The sequence below is a fragment of the Acomys minous genome, assembly GCF_964271855.1.
Source record: "Acomys minous genome assembly, chromosome: 6".
In the NCBI taxonomy this organism is placed as follows: domain Eukaryota; kingdom Metazoa; phylum Chordata; class Mammalia; order Rodentia; family Muridae; genus Acomys; species Acomys minous.
This window is the reverse complement of record NC_140487.1, coordinates 61144619-61158901: the sequence shown is the minus strand read 5'-3', so window position 1 is coordinate 61158901 and position 14283 is coordinate 61144619.

Genomic DNA, 14283 nt, shown 5'->3' with positions numbered 1-14283 from the left:
TCTAAAACTGCCGAAGTATCTAGGCACAGATATTATCTCCCTCAGCTAAACTATCTTATCAAAGACATTGTGTCTAGCTGTTCCACATGTACACATGTGAACTCCAGAGGAGGAAGGAAAAACCCCAGAAGGAATCTACACCCAAGGAAGCACTTCCCAGAGCTCCAGAAGTGGACTTCCCAGAGATGAAACCCACGGTTCTTGGGTACGTATGTTTGTTAGTTTTCACAGATACCGTCTCTGGATGGGTGGACGCCTATCCTACTCAACAGAGACAGCCTTGGTGGTCACCAAGAAACACCATGAGTTGATTCCTACCTTTGGATTGTCCCTCTCACTGGGGTATGAAAATGGTCCAACCTTGATGATCAAAGTTTTCCAAAATCTGGCAAAGGTCCTAAATGTTGATGAGAAATTACATTGTGTGTATAGCCACAAAACTCAGGCCATGTAGAAAGGATAAACAGGTCCTTGAAGGAAACTTAACTAAAAATGTCCTTGAAACCAGTGAAAATTGGGCCAACCTATCATTTGCCCTTCTAAAAGCCAGATACACCTCTTGTCCAGAGTGTTTCACCCCACTGAAATTATGTTTTGGAGTACCACTCGCCCAAACTAAGAGATGTCCCTCCTCAAGTCTCCACAGGTCCTGCCACAAGCTCAGAAGTTTATTCATCAGATGATTCAAGAAGCTATGCTATTACCTGTGTCTGAGACTTCCCGCAAGTTCCAGACGGGTGACCTTGTGTGGGTAAAAATCCCAACCCAGAGGCTCATATCCTATGGTCCTTAGCACCTCCTCAGCAGTGAAGATCAACAGTGTCACCCTGTGAATTCACCATGCCTAGCTGAAGGAGGTTACTAAGGACAATGGCACCACGTTGTCTGACCCACTGAGGATAAAATTGGCAAGCGCCTTATGGCTATGGTTGTCCTACTTTTGCTTTCTTTGTCTCCCCATGGAAAAGCCCAACCCATGCCAAGACTCTGGGTGTCTTAGGCACTATTCTATCACTATAAAGACACTGTGATCCAGGCAACTCTTGTGAAAGAAAGTGTTTAACTGGTGTCTTAGGGTTTCTATTGCTGCCATAAAGCACCATGACCAAAAAGCAAGTTGGGGAGGAAAGTGTTTGTCTGGTGTCAGCGCCACACCGTCCAGCGGAAATAAGACACCAACAACCAGACTTCTTCTCGAGATCTTTACTCAGGATTAAGCTCAGTGGGAATGGCCCCGAAGAAGGGAAGGGCCAAGCTTAAGTACAACTCAAGGGCCAATCAGCTCATGCCAGGCGCCACCTCCTCATAGGTCCGCGTCAGAGCAGGACTGCTCGTCATCAGATCACCAGTTACCCTTGCACAGCCTTTTGCCATATGAGGACTTGTCTATCTTAGAGAGCGCTCGCCGTCGGGATGGCGGAGGGTGGAAGCCTGCGCCATGTTAAGGCGTGGCACCTCGCAGCTCTCCACAGTCTGGCTTACATTTCCACATTGTAGTCCATCATTAAAGGGAGCCAGGACTGGAACTCAAAATAGCTGGCCCTGGACCCAAACTATGAAGCAAAATAAAGTTTTCTTTTGTTTTTATGAGGAATTTGTCACATCACCAAAAACAAAAACAAAAACAAAAGAAAAAATATGTTAGCACAGGTCTTTTCCAATGAGGCAAGGACATGTGGGCAAAGAGAACCCAGGAAGTCTCTTGGGGAGTGGGTAAGATGATGCAGCAGGTAAAGGCACTTGTTCCATCTGAACACTCAAGTTTGATCTCCAGAGCCCACATGGTAGAAAGAACTGACTCTTACAAGTTGTCCTCCGACCTCCATAAGTGTGCCATGGTATGAGCAGGCATACACATGTACAAGTAAATAAATCTAATAAATAATTAAAGAAAAAAGAAAGTCCCTTGGATAGAGTGAGTAAAGAGGAATGGTGCTTTGTAAGTAGGTGAAGCCAGTGAGCCATCTAGACCCGCACTTTGGACTGTGAATAACAGTGGGTGTGGTAGGCAGAAGACTGGAAACCCAAAGATGTCCACAGGCTGATCCCTGGAACTCAGGACTATATGACCATAAGTGGGCATGAAGTTATGTTTAAATTAGCTATCATTCTGGTGGGATGAGGTGGCACACGCCTTTAATCCTACCACTCGGGAGACAGAGGCAGGCTGTGAGTTCGAGGCTGGCCTGGTCTACAAAGACCAGGACAGCCAAAAAAGAAAAAAGAAAAGAAAATTAGCTATCATTCTTTAAAGGCATGATTTGTATAGGTAAAATTGTCCAATCTGTGTGCAGCATGCCAACAAAAACTCCACCTCCAAACTGTGGCCGTCCAGATGTTAACATACTGTCTGGTGGCTTTAGTACATAGACACTTTTTTTTTTGTTTTTTTTGTTTTTGTTTTTCGAGACAGGGTCTCTCTGTGTAGCCTTGGCTGTCCTAGACTCACTTTGTAGACCAGGCTGGCCTCGAACTCACAGCGATCCACTAGCCTCTGCCTCCCAAGTGCTGGGATTAAAGGCGTGCGCCACCACGCCCGGCCCCATAGACACTTTTCTTAAGTGGAGCCAGTAGTTTGCTTTTTTTTCTCTTTCTTTTCTCTCCTTCTGAGTACGTGGTTAATGACTCTCCAGGCAACAGAGTGAAGTGGACATGAGGACTGAGTTTCAAAAGACTTGGTCAAAAGAGGCAGTATGGCTTTTCCCTGGGATTGCTTGCCTCCCCATATTGTTTCAGACTTTACAGACTCTAAACAAATAAGCTGTGGTGGTTTGAATGAGTGTGTCCCGCCCCATAGGTTCATATATTTAAATGCTTGGTCCTCAGTTGGTGGAAATGTTTGGGAAGGTGGGAAGTATGGCCTTATTGGAGGAGGAATGTCACTGGGGTGGGCTTTGAAGTTTAAAAAGCCCGTGTCAGACCCAGTCTCTCCCTCTCCCTCTCCTTCCTGCCTCTCTCTGCTTACAACATTTAGAACAGATGTCAGCTCTCAACTGCTTTTCTAGTTACCTGCCTGCTTGCTTGCTACTATACTCCCGATTATAATGATGATGGATTAACACTCTGAAATTGTAAGCAAGCCCAATTAAATGCTTTCTTTTATAAGTTGCCTTGGTCATGTGTCTCCTCACACAACACGGCGGTAACTAAGTCATAAGCAAAACATAGTTTTAATACAGGTCAGAGTAAGAAGTGGACGTGTTCATAAAACCCATCTCAGCTAAATGCTGTTTTCAAAGAGCCCCACTAAATGATTTTTATATACCTTATGCAATGTTTTGCAGAGAAAATCTCAAGACACTGGATAGCATATTGCATTGTCATTTGGAGCTTCCTTTTTGCATTACCTATTAGCAAATGACTGTCTATTAAATAAGTATGTGAAAGCCAGGCGTGGAGGCGCAAGCCTATAATCCCAGCACTCGGGAGGCAGAGGCAGGTGGATCGCTGTGAGTTTGAGGCCAGCCTGGTCTACAAAGCGGGTCCAGGACAGCTAAGGCTACACAGAGAAACCCTGTCTCAAAAAACCAAAAATAAATAAATAAATAAATAAATAAATAAATAAGTATGTGAAGATGTAAGTATTGGAAACTTAAAGGCTAGACAAAAGCTTCATGATAAACTTATAAATTCATGAGAAATCTTCTCTTTCTTGTTTTCTTGTTGTCCACCTTCTATTTCTTAAACAAAACAAAACCCTCTTTCCTGTCATTTATCCAGTCATCGGGTTACATGCAGGGCTTGTGTGGCCTCTAGTTTCTGTGTCAGGAGGACCCAGGAAAGGTGATCTCAGGCTGGTGCAAACAGCTTTTCAGAATCTTAAAAGCTAACTCAGTAGTTGTACAATGCCTAGAAGTCATTGAATGCTGTCTTTCAACAACAACAAAATAGTTAAGCACTATGTGGCAGGCATTGAGTTAGATGCTACCACTGGCAAGGCAATACAACAAAGTTGTAATAAAAGAGAAGACAGAAATCTGGTCCTGAAAGCCCTTATACCTGCACGGTTCAGTGGAGAAGACTAGAAAACCCAGAAACAATAGCTCATAAATATGTTTGACTGGCTTGTGTTTTGACACATTTCCAAAGAACATCCAATGGAGGACAGACAGCTTTTTCAACAAATGCTGATGTAGCAATCAGATATCCACAAACAAACCTTGACCTAAATTCCATATGTTACATTTAAAAAATTAACTCAAAAGGGATCCCACAGCCAACTGTGAAACATAAAATTATAGGGCTAGCAAGATAGTTCAGTAGAAAAAGTGCTTGCTACCAAGCTTAATGAGCAAAGTTCGATCCCCAGAATACAAGTGGTAGAACGCAAGAACTGACTCTGCAAGTCGTTCTCCAACCTCCACAGGTGTGCTGTGACATATGCAAATTTGTGCGCACAGGTAAATAAACAAGTGAAAAACTACAGCATATTTAGGGGGAACTTTAGATCATTTTCAAAGTCTAGGGTGAGAAGAACAGTTCTCAAACTTGACAGAATAAGAGGAAAAGCTAGGGGGAAAATGGATAATATCAAAATTAAAACTCTTTGCTCTGTGAAAGACAATATAAGATAAACAGACAAGAAGTTCAGTGATTAGCAAGACAGAAATACAGACAAGACTCTCTCTCATAGAGGTCCTGAGCATATAAGGGAAGATGACAGTCCCATCTGCCCAGGGACTCTTCAAAGTCTGACACGATGAGAAATGACCTAGGATTTGAAGGACAAGAACTTGCAATGGATGGATGGACTCATGAGGATAAAGACTATGAGAGAGCAAACCTCCCAGGAAGGAAAGTGCAGGGAGTGCTGCTGTGAAAGTGCCCTGCCCAGCGCAGGTAACAGTGTGTGGGAAAAGAGCCCAGGAAAGGAGACCCAGGGAAAATTATTTAACTGATACTGGGGCTATAGCCCTGCTCCAAAATGGTTGGCTGCTAGAAAGCATTTAATCCCATAAGAGGTATAGACATAGCTGATAGATGTGATCTCTGGGCATCCAGGAAAATGGGGTTGTTTGGTTAGGGGCCATGTTTGGTTAGATACCCATTTGTTAGATACACAGAGCCTGGGGGTGAGGAGGGCAAAAAGGATGCCGAGCTGCCTTGTATGTAAGGTATAAGAGAGGATACCCCAGCCTATCTTTGGCCCACAAAAGCTTTTTCCTTCTTATACTCTGATCACAGCTGGAAGGGCTGATTTGAAGCACAGCCTTGGTGGGATTACAGCTCACCTTGCACTATACTCTTTGCCTTTTGGGGAGAAGAAAAAGGAAAATAGGTCAGTTAGCAAGGGGTTCACAAAGTGTTTACTCAAGAAATACATCTCAGCAAATGCTTTACAAGCCATGATAAGTGACTCTCCACTGAGCCAAGCAACTGCCACCTTGGGACATTCAGCCATGCCCTCCTGAACACACATACACACACACACACACACACACACACACACACACACACACACACACACACGGGGTGGGGGTGGTGTTGTTGGAAAGGAGCTGTATCTAATAGCTCCCCATCACCTGGCAACTCTACCCTTGGCCAGAGAAGACTGTGGTGGGGCTCCCTCTATGCAGCTTTGGGGAAGGCCTTGTCTTTGCTAGGTAAGGCTTTTTCAGGTGCTGCCACTTCTGGGAGGAGTGCCCTCATTCCTGTAAGTAATCCCTTACCTAGGCTCTGAAAGGGAGCCCAATAAACTCATTAGTTCCCCTGAGTGAATTTTGGTAGAACTATGCCTGTTCCTCATTAGAACCGTGGGAGGAGCAGTAGATGTTATTTTACGTTTGTCCATAGAAAGACATTTTATAAAGACAGGACATCCTTGGACTTAAAAAATCATCTTGACACCCTTATATTTACTCTCCACATTTACTCCCCTAATTTGTACAGGAGGGTTAGGTCCTAAGCATCTATGACTCAAAGTAAACTTTAACCAGTTCTTCTTCCCTCCTGCGGTGTTAGAACCTTCACAATTCATTTTGCAGTATTCAAGTAAATAATGCAAGCAACTACGCCAGCAGTCTTTCAACAGCTAGGGACTAGGTGACTGGATGATTACCTAGTAGCAATCTTTTAAAAGTGAAGGGTTGGGTGTGTCTCACAGCGGTAGAGCACTTGTCTAACAGGTAGCAGGCTCTGGGTTTGAACACCAGCACCACACACTCACACACAATAGGTAGAGTGGGATGGTTACTATCGGTCTTCAAGACAGGATTTAGAATCATCTAGGATACAAGCCTCTGGGCACACTGGTGAGAGATAACCTAGATCAAGTTAGCCTCCGGGCATGCCTGAGGGAATATCTAGATTAGGCTCACACTGAGATGGGAAGATCCACTTTGATTATACACAGTGCCATTCCGTGACCTAGGATCCTATACTGAATAAAAAAGGAGGCTTAAGTGGAGCATCAACTTTTGTCACTCTCGGCTTCCTGGCTGTGGACGCAAAGAGACCAGCCACCTCAAGCTCTTGCCACTTTCTCACCATGATGGACTGTCAAACTTGGAACTATTAAGCCTAAATAAATTCTTCCTTATGCGGCTTCTTGCCAAATGTTTTGTCACAACAAGGAGAAAAGTACCTAGCATAGAGGGGCTGGGGAAATATGGCAGAAAAGAATGGGAAAGTTTACCAACTAGGGGCTAAATTTGGGTGCTGTGTATTGAGTTGCTGACTTTCTACCTACCTCTTCTTATCTCCTGCTCAGCCTACCAGGTTATTCACAGGCAACATTTACACACTTGTTCCTATCTCATGTTTCCTTGAATGTTTAACTGTTGATGTACACACACACACACACACACACACACACACACACACACACACACACACACAAACTGAGGCTAATGGCATCTTCATGCTCAGAGAAATCAGCCCCTGCCAACAACCTAGTTAATGACATGACCTTAAATTTCTGTGATATTATCGGCAAAATAATATGTAGCACTCTTGGTAGAAGGGTCATTTGGCTTCTGAGTTTACTCAACAGAACTAGCCAGAGTAAGTATCCAGATTCTAACTCTGCATTAGATAGACATTCTTCAAAATACAAACAAACAAACAAAAATGTGTCTTTAAAACTCAGATAAAACTCGGGGTTGGAGAGATGGCTCAGAGGTTAAGAGCACTGCCTGCTCTTCCAAAAGTCCTGAGTTCAATTCCCAGCAACCACATGGTGGCTCACAACCATCTATAATGGGATATGGTACCCTCTTCTGGCATGCAGGTTTACATGCAGGCAGGACACTGTATACATAATAATAAATAAATCTTTAAAAAAAAAAACTCAGATAAAACTTACAAATTCCAAAGAGGTGTCTTTATTGTCAAAACCAGAAAAATTTAATTTTGCCTATTATATTGGTTTTGCTTAGCTTCTGGTTATTGAGGACACCCGTCTTCAGGCTCCCTGTGTCTTGTTTTTCTATTCTTAAAGTAACAGATGAGTTAAAAGCAGCTGGCCTTACAGGCCAAGAAATCCAAGCTCTTAGGTCACGGGATTTCTTGAATTCTCTGTGCATATTCTCTAAATAGTAAAGACATTCTTGAAAACGTACAAATAGTGGTGGTGAGTAATTAGTTGCTTTTCTAGTCCTGTGATAAAGACACTGTAACCAAGGCAACTTAGAGAAGGAAGGGTTTATTTGGGGCTTACACTTGCAGAGGGATTAGAGTCCATTACCATCACAGCGGCGAGTGTGGCAGTAAGTGCCAGGCACGGTGGCAGGAAGAGCTGACAACGCACATCTTAACTGCAAGCAGGAAACAGTGACGGGGGTGATGAGCGGCTTTGAAACCTGAAAGCCCACCCTGAGTGATGCACTTCTGTTGGCTCTGTTTCTTAACAATTAAACTTTATTGTACAACCCAGCTAGCTTACACGAGAGGGAAAAAAAAGAGTGACCCTTCCGGTATCCGTTCCACGGGACGCATTCCTAGGTGTCTCTGGTCTCTGCGCTGGTCCGGCCTGTTCGCCGATCCTTTTCCCCGATCCATGTGCGCTCAAGCCGGGTTTGAACCTGTTGTTGTCGCTGTCCTCTCCGCCTGTCTGTCTGTTAGATGTAAGGGGCGGTCTCCCCCTCCCATGGAGGGTCAATTAGAAACACAATAGTCCAGGTGGAGTCCCCAGGTCCGCTTCCTAAATTCCAGGCCCAGGATGGCTCCACCCACTCCATCTCTAGGAGTATCCATGGTGTGTCCAAGGACAAAACCCGCCAAGATTTCTTACACCTGGGACAAAGTTTGCAATCCTTCCTATACCCTTCTTCCAGTGAGGCCACACCCCCTACCCTCTCCCAAATCCCCATGCCTACTGCCTGCTGCTGTGTTACTCACCTTGATGGTCATGGGCCCACCCTCAGAAACCATAAGCAAGCCCCCAATTACTTTCTTCAGTAAGTCGCCTTGGTCTTGGTGTCTCTTCACAGCAATAGAAAAGTGGCTACCATACTATGCCAGAGAGAAAAGTTAAGCACCTCCCAAAGGTAATGAGAAAAACAAAACAAAACAAAACTCCTACCTTTCATAAAAGACTACCACTCTGTTCTTCCTGTTTTGCCCTGAACATCACCCAAACATCAAAAGCAAACACGTAGGTCCCTCCATTGGGAACACTTCAAAAAGGTGGTGAAATGCAATATGAATAATTAGCCAAAAATACCCAGATGAACAGAGAACATAGTTAAGCTAAGAGAGAAATATGAAGGGTGTCAAGAACAGAAACGAGGAGGAATAAGAGGAGAAGTGGAAAAAAGGAAAAGAGGAGTGAGAGATTAATAAATGGTCATCCTGTGATGATGTGTGAGGGGTGTGTGTGCTTTAGGCAATTGTTTTAAGAACAGGAATTTGCCGGGCAGTAATGGCGCACGCCTTTAATCCCAGCACTCGGGAGGCAGAGGCAGGTGGATCATGTGAGTTCGAGGCCAGCCTGGTCTACAAAGTGAGTCCAGGACAGCCAAGGCTACACAGAGAAACCCTGTCTCAAAAAACTAAAACAAAACAAACAAAAAACAACAACAACAACAACAACAACAGGAATTCAAGTGTAGCTCAACAAGATGTTTGAGGAGCCAGTAAGCTTCTTTGAAAATACTTAAGAAAATAGAGGTTATAGCTCTGAGGGCTACAGAGACTGCAGCTTCTGTTATTGGATGTTCCTGGTCTGCGGGTTTTGTCTTGTCTTGTCTTTTTTTTTTTTCTTGTAGTGTGTAGTAGCACAACTTCCTACAAGTTAGCACCAGCAATATATTTTGAATTTTTTTTCAGACACTTACATTTGTGTTTGTTAATTCTGTGATAGAATTATATACATTTAAAAAATCTGAGGTGAGACCTGGAGAGATGCCTTAACAGTTGAGAGCACTGGCTTCTCTTCCAGAGGAACCAGGTTCAATTCTTAGCCCCACAAAGCAACTCACAACTGTCTCTAACTCCAGTTCCAGAGGATCCAACATCCTTTCACAGACTTGCATGCAGGCAAAACACCGATGTATTGGGATAATTTGATGTATTTTGATGCTAATAGCTGCTTGTTGTCTGACCCACCTTTTGTTTAATAAAAAGCCATCCCACCTGGGCAGGGCAGGAGAAAGGTGGGGCTTAGAAAGAGAAGAATCTGGGGGGGAAAAAAGGACCGCCACGAGAAAAAAAAAAAAAGAAGAGAGACCTGAAGCAAAGAGAGGAAGGCCGCCATGGGTTAGCTGGAGGAAAATCCAGCCCAGATAAAAATCATTAACAAGTATTTGGAATTATGGATGAGAGGAAACTTGATAAAATTTATTAGAAAATTTATTAGAAACAGATGACATGATATTGGGGCAGGGATCCCATGCCTGCCCCACTATAGGAGGTAGTTTAAAGGATTGATATCTGTCCTGCCCCAGGTTAACTAAGACTTTTTAAAAATACAACAAGTGTCTGTGTCTTGATTGATTGCTAGCTGGGCCTATAGATAATACGTGTAATTTTAAAAACAATACCAATGCACATTAAATAAAAACAAATTTAAAAAATTAAAGCCAGGCATGGTGGCGCATGCCTGTAATTCCAGCTCTTGGGAGGCAGAGGCAGGCAGATCGCTGTGAGTTGGAGGCCAACCTGGTATACAAAGCGAGTCCAGGACAGCCAAGGCTACACAGAGAAACCCTGTCTTGAGAAACCAAAATTAAAAATTAAAAAATAAATAAAATCTGAGGCGATCAATGGTAAGCACCTGTGAGTGGTTTGTTCCCAACTACTTAGAATCCAAAGACAGACTCATCAAGAGCATGGAGTGGGGGAGGAGCCTGAGTAACACAGTCAGGCCACACCCTGTTTTAAAGATACCTACTACCTGCCTGTAACTCTTAGCACTCAGAGGCATGGGGAATCAGGAGTTTAAGGCCAGCCTGGGCTACCCTGTCTCAAAAAACATAGGGCTGAAGGCATAGCAGTTAAAAGTATGTACTACTTGGAAGAGAATCCAGGTTTAGTCCCCAGAAACCATGCTGGATTGCTCACAACCTTAGCTCCTCTGACCTCCACACACTCCTCCGCTTACATGTCCATACTCCTATTCCCCCAACATATGTATATGTAATTAAAAAAAAAGAACCAAACCTCTTTTTTATTTTATTTTTTATTTTTTGTTTTTTTTTTTGAGACAGGGTTTTCTCTGTGTAGCCTTGGCTGTCCTAGACTCACTTTGTAGACCAGGTTGGCCTCGAACTCACAGCGATCCGCCTGCCTCTGCCTCCCGAGCGCTGGGATTAAAGGTGTGCGCCACCACGCCCGGCATCTTTTTTTTTTTTTTTTTTTTTTTTTTTTTTTTGGTTTTTCGAGACAGGGTTTCTCTGTGTAGCCTTGGCCATCCTGGACTCACTTTGTAGACCAGGCTGGCCTCGAACTCACAGAGATCCACCTGCCTCTGCCTCCCGAGTGCTGGGATTAAAGGCATGCGCCACCACGCCCGGCTCCGGCATCTCTTTTTTATTTTTTAAAAAACCTGATTTACTCGACTGACCTCTTACTCTTTTCTTCTTTTCCCTTCTTTTTAAAGGTCTCATTTTGTGGCGCTGGCTGGCCTTAAACTCACAAAGATACATCTTCTCTGCCTCCTGAATGCTAGGACTAAGGGCATTTGCCACTATACCCAGCCTATACCTTTTATAACAATTACTCTGAGGGCTGGAGAAGTGGCCCAGGGAATTAAGAGTACCTGCTTTATGCAGAGAACCTGGGATCCCACACACATGGTAGCTCAGAACTGTAGTCCAGTCCCAGGGGCTTGGACATCCTCTTCCGGTTGCACTCAGCATTAGGCATGCACAGGCAGCACACACGCGTGCAGGCAACACACTCATACACACGAAAAATTAAAAACTACACTGCCTCAAAACATATGAGGTTTGTTAGAATATATTATGAAGCTTAATAGTGGAAATTTTAGGGTTCTAACATTTGAAACTTGGACAGAAGGAACAAAGAGTGGTTCGCTAAATCTGTGGTCCCCAAACTCAGGCTCTGGGTCTTTCAGAGGAAGGATAACAGGTCACCAAGAAGAGACTCGATACCCTATGAGCATATACAGGGGGAGGAGGTCCCCCTCAGTCACAGTCATAGGGGAGGGGAGTAGAGGGAAGCGGGAAAGAGGGAGGAATGGGTTGGATACAAGGAATGAGCTAAAAATTGAGATGTAATATGAACAAAGTAAAATATTTTTTAAAAAAAGAATTATCGCTGGGCATGGTGGCGCACGCCTTTAATCTCAGCACTGGGGAGGCAGAGTCAGGCGGATCGCTGTGAGTTTGAGGCCAGCCTGGACTACAAAGTGAGTCCAGGACAGTCAAGGCTACACAGAGAAACCCTGTCTCGAAAAACAAACAAAACAAAACAAAAAGAATTATCACCAGTAACATCTGTCAATGTTTAGCTTACAATTCCATGAATTACTACTGTTGTCATCCCCGTGTCAGAGGAAGACAAAACCCTGAGAAGTTTAATATCTTGCTCAAACCCACCCAGCTAATAATGGTTAAAACAAAATATAAGCACTGCTAGTTTTCAGCTTCTGGTTTTTGCTCTTTTCCTTCCAGGTTTGAGTCTTAAATCTAGAAGGGGCCCCTGAAGTTAGTTAACTATATCTCTGGGTAATTCAGAAGGCAAGTCAGTTCAGGAAGCAGCCTGTGAAAGCCATCTTACTTTCCACAGTCGGCTAGTTCCTTGTCCAAGTCTTAGAAATACCAGTTCTTAGGCTGTTCAAGTGACCCAGTGCTCTTCCTTCTGAGCAGTTAAACATGCTGTGGGCAGGCTTCAGTGCTTTCCCAGCAAAATGCTAAAAGAACTGGCAAACTAACAAATAATCCCTGTTCCCAAGGCACACCTAAAGGCACACATGGGAAGCTGGCAACCAGGTACTCAAGAAACAGCCTAATAAATCTAAAACTTGAGCTTTTCCAACTGCATTACTGTTTCTAATTTGCAAAGCTATATTTTATATCTCATTGACTTTGGCTTGATAAAGCCTTTTGGGACTATTCTGAACTTTTTAAAAGATTTATTTATTTATTATGTACATGTGCAGGCAGAGGAGAATATCAGATCACATTATAGATAGTTGTGAGCCACCATGTGCTTGCTGGGAATTGAACTCATGACTTCTGGAAGAGCAATCAGTGCTCTTAACTGCGGAGCCATCTCTCCAGCCCCCTATTTTGAACTTTTGATTCTAGTGTCACTATCTTTCCAAACTGGCACATTCGGAAAGATATCAGTTTTACTGAGACAGAGAAGATGAAGAGTACTTTGAGCAGGAAAGTTACTACTATTTCTTTTTGTCCTGTTAGGTAAGGTTAATCTGCTCAGAATAGATGCCACCTGGTTGCAAAGTGGACGCAGGTAAATGAACTAATGCAGCCACTGATGACAGTGTTGACAGTAGGTAAGAGACTGTAAAACACGAAGCGAGGTAGTGAGGACTGGGGAGTGGCTTCCGCTAGACTAAATACTTGTTCTTACTGCAGAAGGGGCTGGGGGAACCGCGCAAAGCTGACATATACAACTCACATCTAGAGGTAGACAATCACAGAAAAGGAGACCATTCAGAGTGATGAGACTGAAGACAGCTATGGAAAGGAGGTGGTCAATTCTTATCTCTGAACACATGGGAATCCAGTTTAAAATGAAAGCCAAAATACACGAGGGACAAACCTTTCCTCTTTCCCTCCATCACTACCATGTGTCTACAAAAAAGTTACTAAATACATCTAAGTTTCTTTTTTTTTTTTTTTAACATCTAAGTTTCTCTAGACTGAGTTATTGAGATGTTCGATATAAAACAAGAAATTAAAAAAAAAATCTTTTCCCCAGACAAATGTAAGGATATAACATAATTTGGGATACACATATACAAACACTTCTAAAAATGCCTAATAGATGTTGACAAAAAGCTACCGTTCAACAGAAGGAACTAAACCAATGGTTCTCGGCCTTCCTAACGCTGTGACCCTCTCCAATTATAAAATTATTTTTTATTGTTACTTCATAACTGTAATTTTGCTACTGTTATGAATATTAAGTATTCTTGGGAGTTTGTCAAAGGTGTCGCGACCTACAGGTTAAGAACCGCTAGACTACACACCATTGGGACCGCCCTTTTGAGAGAAGTACAGTTTCCTAAGCGGTGGACTTGGGACTGTCAGAAGGATTTCTGCCTTGAAGTGCTGCATTAGAATCTTCGTGGTGCTCTAGTCTGGTGAAAACAGGAAGTTGCATTAAATACACCTTTTGCCCGGATGATGGGCTGACTGAAAATGTTTCCTTGCTTCTTCAAGGTTTAAATGGCAGATCTAAGGCAGGATTATCAAAACAGCTGCCTCTAACTAGGTGTAGGCTAAATCCATTTTCCCTCCGGCCTTTCACCTGTGGCTAGGGGTGTTGCCAAATTTACAACTGAATTTTAGAAACACAAGACAGATGATTTCCAATGAGCGAGAAATTTCTAGATGTAATCTCAGGCTGGAATCGCAAACTCCAACTCTTCAGAAGTGAACCTTATGGAGACTGAAAGTGAAAAGTATCTAAAGAGGGAAGGGAACCTACTTTAGTTTGGAGGAAAGTATTTAAAAAGGGGGACACGTGCACGTGGGTATGTGGACACACTGGGACTTTCCGCGGGGCGGGAGGGAATCTCCGAGGCCTGCAGGGAGAAAAGGGGTCGGAGACGCGACTGCACGTTTTCCTGGCGTCTACGCGGATTTGGGGGCCGCCTACACATTTGACTTTATCATCTGGCGGAGGGGGACG